Consider the following 9,031-nt stretch of genomic DNA (forward strand, 5'->3'; position numbering starts at 1 on the left):
ATATTCTTAATTTTTATATGTTTATTATTAATTTAATTAATGAACTAAAAATAATGTTTTTGGTTTCTTATATAAAATATTTTTCATTTTGAATTGTTTAGATAATTTTATTATTAAAAATTATTTATTTAAATACATAAATATATATATATATATATTTTATTTTATTTTATTTATCAAATTATTAAGAAAATTTTATTATATAATTTTAATAATATATAAAATTATTTATCAAATTATTAAAAAATCTTAAATTAAACTTTATATTTTTAAATTATATAATAATAATTTTTTATTTAATTTTATTAAGAAATTAACACTAAAAATACATATACTTATTTGTTTAAAAAATTGTAAATATTTAAAAACAAAATTATTTAACAATTTAAAAATAATTAATATTTTCACGTTTCTGTTATTTGAACATAACTATTTATTTCGATAATGTTTTTAAAATCTGCCTAAATAAATAATTTTAGGAAAAAATTATTGGTAAAAAAACCACATCTTTCGTATCGATAGAATTGGACTAAACATGAATGGATTTATAATTGTTGGTTTAAAAAGTTTTCACGCATTTTAAATTATCATGCATTTTAAATTGTGGACATGAAATCTGTGTTTTTTTTTAAATAATCGTATGTTTTCATTTTTCTCAGACTAAACTATTATAAAAAGTTAAATTTTATTTTTAAATTGAATTATAATTATTTGGTTCTTATGTCTTATATGGTAAAACATTCTTTGTAATAAAGACATGAGAAAATTATCCTATAACTCATTATAGAATCTCCTTTGTCACGTATAAATCATTTTACAGCTCGTTGAAAAATATATTTTACATGCGATGGTGGAATTTGAAAAAAAAAATTAAGGTGTCAAATTATATTATATTTGTTACATATAATTTTTTTTAATTTTTTTTAGTTAGAAAAAAAAACTCTTTATTTTTTCTTTTCATTTTTTCTAAAACACGCACATATAATAGTAGATTTCAAACAAATATGACTATTATTTGCTATTATATTATGCTATTATATCATGATACCAAACCATAAATGCCATTTTAGATAAGTTTTTCGTACCTCATCAATTTGATTTGGTAGATATTGTCAGATGTGAGGAAGTTTTTTCCCGGACGTTCTAACTAATTTTTAAATTCATTATATATAACTCTAAAAACTTTAAATATTTGTTTTTCATTATCTTGAATTCTGGTTCTTACGAAATTTTTTATGAAAAGTTTAGTTAATATATATGCATTTTTTTTTCATTTTATCACAAACCTTCTTTTTTAAAAAAAAAATCAATTTTTTTACTCTTTATCATAATCTTTCTAATATAAACTTATCACCTCTCACCTATTTAGAGAAAGATAAAATTTATATTCACAATTATCGCAATGCAAAACATAACAAAATTCATACCACTTTAATTAAATAAGCAATACTAACTTAAAAAAAATGACCATAGACAGCAGAAAACACAAAATCTCTAAATTTCATGATTAAGGGTTATAATAATTTGAGAAAAAGTATGATTAGGGTTCATACCAATCTTATAAAAGAATCTCTAAAATTACAATTAGGGTTTATACTAATTTGAGATAAACTTAATTTGGGACAAACATCCTAAAGAAATCATAAACCTAATATATATAAATCATAATAAGATATTAAACTTTTTGATCGGTGAGAGATCATGTGAATGTATACTTTAATATCAATATATGTGTTCTCCAAGCTCTGCTTTCCAATCTATCTTTTTTTGTATTTATTTTCTTCATACACTTTCATGATAATTTATATGATGAAAAAATTCTATAGCAAAAAAAAAAGCCAAATGTCTTTTATAAATCAATGTCTCCATTAATTTTTTTATTTTATCTTTCATTATAATTTCCATAATATAAACTTAATATAAATAATATATAAATATAATTTTTAAAAATATAAATATATATAATAATAATAAACTCCAAAAACAAAATTGGCTCTCCTCATTACATAGTTCCGCCATTATTTATATATATGATTCTCATAAAATGTAAGATTAAATACTTTGTTACTTAATTTACATATTTTGTATACTAAGTTAAAATTGAAAACATAATACTTTAACATTTTTAAGATTCCGAACTTATTAATAAGAGATATAAAAACTTTATTTTTCTTTTACTCCCGTTGTAATTCCATTAAAAGTATGTGTGGAAATGATTGTTTAGATAATGTTAGGCTGAAATATGAGTGCCAAGGTGATGAAAGCAACAAGAATGGTGGATTGGATTTGGTGATGTCCGTGTGTGAACCCCAGTGGGAGAAAAAGTGTTTTTCTGGGATGAACTAAAGATGGAGTTGTTAGATATATAGTGATGTTTGGATATGGAGGAATCATGGCTCTTTTTGGACTGAAAAAAAATAAAATTGTAGAAGATTGGTCAATGAAGAAGAACTTTTACTGTGTGCTTGTCGGCACATGGCTGCTGCTGCAAGATGAGACGTAAAGGAAAGTTAAAGCATTGATTGAACAGTGAAAAATAGCAAGAACCAGACACATCTCATGGTGAAGGTGAAGTCACCGTTTGACCTAATGCATAAAAGAATGATGTCAAAGAGGAATATCAAACTTTAGAATAATATTTGTTGTTTATTTATTTTCTATACTAGTGCAATTGTTTAGTAATAGACCCTGAGTTCATATATAATTTTTTTTTTAAGGGAATACAAAATATTATTACTGACATGTATGACTGTGTTAGAGAAGTTCGAAATGGAATGAGTTGAATTAAAAGGTGGAAAGTGAACTAGTTATATTTAATGGTTGAATATGAAAACTCTTTTCACCTAATCAAGCAGTAAAGCACATTATATTTATAAATTAATTATATTTTAAATCTACCATAATTTCTTTTTAATTGAGTTTCTTTATTGATTTTGTTGTATAGTAAGTATTTAATGTTTTTTTTTTTATATTTTTTCTATTTAGTTATATTAATGTAATATAAAGTAATTTGAATTTCCAAAATATTATACATCTTGTAATATTTAATATTTTACTTTAAATCTTTATTAATTTTTTTAAATTGAAAATTTATCAAATAACTAATTAATTTTTTATTTGATATATTCAATTTGCATGGTTAATTTGAACTAAATTAATCATACTATAATGTTTTTAAAAAATTTTAATTATTAATTTGATCCTTATATTTTATAAGTTTATGACTTATGGATGTTTTTATTTATTTTAATTTAATTGAGTTCTATTTTTTAAAAATATACAGTTAATGTGATTTTCTTCGTTTAAAAGCTAACATAATTTGGAAGATGTCAAATGTTAGAAGATGTGTTATCTTTTATTTTTAGTCCCGTGTCTTCTTCTGTTTCATTCTTTTTTTGTTATTTTTTTCTTTCCTACCAATTTTTTAATCATCACACTATAACAATATTTAAGTATAATAGTTTGATAAATATAATAATTATCGAATTATAAATTATTGTACTATTTAGAAACATATAAAAATATGTTATTTAAATTCTATAAAATACTATTTCATCTAGTGAATTAGATATATGTTTAAATTCCCTCATGCAAAGGTCTAATTACTCAACAAATTTTTAGTCGCTCAGCGAACAAAATAATTGAATTTTCACTAAATTGAATTTTATTCAAAAAAAGAAAAATGTCCAGCGACTTTGTGCAAAAATTAGCCATGTAAAAATGCATAGATTGTGTTAAATTAGTTCAACAACGCTTTAGTTCATTTTTTCATACACATAATTGAATCATTACTATCCAGAACCTTAACTATTACAAACATAACTATCACACACACACACAACACACATATAAATATGTCATAAAATACTAATACCAACACTTTAAACAAATATGTCATAAAATACTCATACCAACACTTTAAACATACCATTGGACTCTTTGTTCCAAAAAAATTGCATGCAAAACCTTTACCCTAAGCATGCAACCCTTCTAATAAAACTAATTAAAAAAAATAAAGAAAAAAATTATTAAAAACAACATCTAATTGAAAATAAAGTGTTCTACTTTCAATCAAGATTTTTAATGTGGACTCAAATTTATAAAAAGATAAACAACTATTTTAAAACATATAGAAAGAAAATAGAAGAAAAATGTTTTAAAAATAATGATTTTGAAAGATGAAATTTACATAGTTAACTTTTTTTTTAATTTATAAAATTTTAAAGTTAAATAATAAATTATTCATATTTCATCTCTTTTGTTTGAATCATTTCTAATAAGATAAGTTAGTTCAGTCCTTAATTTTAAAATTAAATATATTATCATATTAATTTAATAGTATTTTTTTAAAAAATAAAGAAAAGATTTAAGACAATCAATTTTCAAATAAAATTTTTAAAATTAGAACAAAGTCATATTTCAATACTTCTTTCTCTATCAAATTTTTATTTTATCAATATTTACAAAAAAGTTATAAAACCTATTTTAATATATATGGTAAATATTAATTAAGTCTGCCTTTTAATTTTAAGAGTTTGATTTAATCTTAATTGATACGTAATCTTATGAAATTTTAAGAATTTTATTATAATTTTTAATCAAGTCTTTATTTGTTTATAGTTGTTTACTGTAAACAAAAGCAAACGTCATTTATATTTGTTTCCATTAATTTGAAGTGATTTGCAAATTTGAGAAAACGGGAGAGGGTAGATTTAGACTCGTGGAATATATGAAGATAGACAGGGAGAAAGACAAACCATATATGAAATTACTATCCTACCCTTGTTTTTAATTATATAGCATGCAGCATGTCGGTGACTTTGAGAAAGAAGGAGCCTAATAATATTATAATATATAATAATATACAAATAGATACTCAATTTCTATGTTCTTATTGTTTTTTTAATTTTATCTTTAATTAATTTTAAATATCGATTATTTTATAAATAATTTATCTGTTATATTAACTTTTTTTATGTTTATTAATTATTTAAAAAACTTTTTTATATATTATATTTTTTTAATTTTATATTTAACAACTCTTTTAAAAATTAATTATATAATCTTTTATTAATTCTAACTCAAACTTTTATAAAAATTAAAATATATAAATATAAAATCGCGAACTCAGTTGTGTTTTTGCTAGTATTGATAATATTAATACTAATAACTATCTACAATTTCTACCAATTTCATTTTACTTATAACTAATCATCCACAATTTATTCAACTTATTCTCTATCGATATATTTTATTTAAACTAATTTATCTACTTTTTTATTTAAAATGATAACTCTCATTAAGATTTAACATACTTTATATTATTTATATTTTATTTTAAATTACTTTTATGATTAATAATAAAATAATAATCATCCAATTTTATCAATTAAAACATTTTTTATTTATCAAATTCATCACATCATTTATTTATTTTCATAAACTTTCATCTCATTTTCCTTTATTTCTCGTAATTTTTTTCTTAATCTAAATAACTTCATTTCACTTTTTATTTTTCCTCTCAACTACATTTTCAAAGCCTAATTGTTAGATTAGGTTTAGTTGCCCATTTAAAGTATAAAGATGCAAATCATGTGTTTATCAAGTTTCTTTACAGGAAATTTGAAATAGTGGTGGAATAAATAACAATAATATACTTAAGTAAAAAAGTAATATTTAATTATTAAGTAGTTTTAAAGTTAATGAATACTAACAAAATTCTTTTAATAGAGAAAGATTAATTAAATTTAACTTCCGTTAACTTTTAGATCTAAAAATGGAAGTTGTAACAACTTTAATATTTTAAATATTTTCCATGGACTCAATAAAATTTTTATACTAATACTAAAAATACTCTTTTATAAAAAATAATTACTAAATCAATTTTCATCTGGTATTCTAGTATTAAATAAAATATATTTTTAAATGGATTCACTGCGAACAAAAGAAAATGTAACTCTTTCCTTTAGAAAAAATGGCATGTTGGAAGAGGCGTAGTTTCTGACTGAAAATTACTCAGTACTTTCATGGCAGTGATAGATAATGACATTGCTTTTTACTTACTTCATTTTCTCATCTAAATTTCACAAAGCAAATGTCCTTATTGCCCCACACTTTAGGAACATGCAGAATCTTAACTACGACTCTGGGCCTTTGAATCAAATTCAGTGTCCCCTCCCCCAAGTGACCTCATCCTCTACTAGTTATTTTGATATATGTATTAATTTTTTTTAATATATATTTAAAATTATTGAAAAATTTAGATTGTAAAAAAAAATGTATCTTTTTAAATAAAAAATTAAAATTTAATTAATAATTTTGTCTTTATATTTAATATTCTCGTTCAATTGTTTTTTAAAATTTATTTTCATTCAACGGAAAGACTAAAGTGACATTTTCTTATGGTTTTTTCTTTTATTTTCCTACCTCTACATCCGCCATCAATTTTTCCTCTTTTTTTTTATCTATATCAAGCACCATTTTTTCCTTTTTCTCTTTCTCCCTCTCATAGGATTTCTATGATTCATGGGTTGTTTAAACTTGGGTTGAAGTTGATATGTTTCTTGACTGGTTGGTTATTAACTACTTAAAATTTGAGTTTATGGGAGATGCGCATAAGGTGTTCAAGGAGATTTTTGGTAGTACAAAGAAGGATAAAGCGAGATGGAATGTGGTGGTGGACGCGGGGAGAAAGGTAAAGGAAAAAAAGCAAAAAAAAATGGAGGACTTGAGAGATAAAAGTTAATCGAGATTCTAACTTGTTATACATTTAATGGCGTTAATGTTTTTTTGACGAAAAAGTTGTATTTTTTAAAAATAGAAACTTAGAATTGTAAAACCCATTGCTTGTTTTAGTTCTAAATCGAGTTTTAAAATGCTAGATTGGTGTTTGTGTTGTATGGTAATGAACTCTGTGTTATTTGGTTTGGATTTTTTGCTTTTCATGCGTGAGTAGGTGGGGATCTGATGTTCTCGTCAAGGCAAAAAACTTATAGCTTAAGCGATAATAGCAGAAAACTCAATTTTGTTTTTGCTCAAGTTGTCACTTAAGTGAACAATCTTGCCTAAGCGAGAAAGTATAACTTAAGCAAGGACTCGCAAATGTTCACTATGCCTTCTATTTGAGTTCTCACTCAGGAAAAAAGATTCTAGCTTGAAAAAGAGAACCCTATCATTTGAGCGAGACTTTCTAGCCTAAGCGAGAATGTGACAAATTTGTTTTCATCCTCTAATTGAATTTGTGGTTGGTTGAATTACTTTTAAAAGCATGAAGTATGTTACTATGCATGTATTATGGGATATTTTGAATTGTATTTGATGTGTATAGCCTAGGATGATAATTATTTTGAGGTAACATGTGGAGTATGTGAGGATTTCATAGAGAAATTCCTTTGGTGATGTAAGTTGTGTATATAATGTCTTATGGATTCAAGTAAGGTTATATCCTAACACTCTAATGGACCAGTCAGACTCACATAGAGTATACTGGTTCAAGTGATAAGAGTAGTAGAAGGTGTTGGTCTCTAGTAGGATAATGACCTTAGATGATCATAGACTAACCTTGTCTGTGATAGGGTGAAACCCATTGGCAATAACTCTACAGAGTAGTAGAGGTCACCACAAGTGCAAGTTTTCAGTGAATCTGATTTCATTACATTTATCCGGATAATCGAGTTATGTTTATGGTGTTGTTCTGCGCCCATTATCCTTATGATTATCTAGTATATTTTGGATTATTGTAATGGTTGATTCTAATATACTTCCCATCTTTTGCTCTATTATAACATATCATGTGATGTTTTATTTATTAGAAATTGTCTATTAAATGAGATGTCACAGAAATAAACATGAAAAAAAAAAATAGATATAAAAAATAAATATGGGAACTAAATTATTAATTAAGTCAAAATATATTTTTAATTTTTAAATTTGACGTGAAATTAAAATTTGATCTTGTCCCAAACTTTGATACAATATATTTTTCAAATTTTAAAAATAAATAAATATAGTTCTTATAATCCAAATGAGTTAAATTTTGTTTACGTGTCAAACATCATTTCAAATTTTTATTTAAGTTGTTTACTCGTTTAACATATTTCAACCCAAATATCGATTTAGAAAATCATTTAACATGTAAAAAAATTAACATTATTAAATTAAAAAAACTATATTCATTTATTTCCAAAATTTTGATACTTAAAATATCTTAGAGTTTGAAAAAATAACAAATTTTAAATTTACATCAAATTTAAGTAATTCAAACATATTCAACTCACCAAAAATTAATCCTAACCAACGAAACATTAAAATAGATTAAAGGAACTGTGGCCACTCTCACGAGTGGCATTTCAAATACGCCATTTCACATAATAAAAAACCCCAATTATATAAGGAACTGTGGGTCACACTGACCTTCACATGTCCTTCACATGTCCATGATAACAAGAAAGTTACAAATGGTCTCATTTAATACCCAAAGATTGATGTCTGCCCTTGTTTGTTTATACGAACATATATCAAGAAAATCACATTGTCAATTAAAAAAACTTAAATTTATCGATTTTTTTTTCTTTGAACTTGTGAGTAAGACAATTCTGTTTTGGGAGATCAATCATTGGCGGAAGAGGGGGGTAAGAAACAATTGCCATGTAAGTATTCAATATTGGTGGGTTGGTTTATTTTAGTTGAACCACTCATAAAAGCAAAAGAACTATCCAGATGACTATAACCTTTTGGGGTGTTTGGACCATGAATTTGAACATGGTAAAGCAGCGGAATTTAGGTTTCTTTGTCTTTAGAATGATCAACAAAATCTTTAAAAAGTTTGGTGGTAAGTATTTTTTGTGGGTCCTAGAGAGCCTCTTGAGCACACTTTCAAATTTGTTTATGGCACTTCTTTACGAAAATTGAATCAGGGCTAATTCAGTCTCACGCCACCAAGATGCAAAATCCAAAAAGTGAATTTGATTAGAAGAGTAGGGGACAATCATGCTCTTATCATAAACCTTCTTTGCCAAAAATATTGTCATTA

This window comes from Vigna unguiculata, chromosome 11, assembly GCF_037176805.1.
Source record: "Vigna unguiculata cultivar grain cowpea cultivar isolate G323 ecotype 2 chromosome 11, ASM3717680v1, whole genome shotgun sequence".
NCBI lineage: Eukaryota > Viridiplantae > Streptophyta > Magnoliopsida > Fabales > Fabaceae > Vigna > Vigna unguiculata.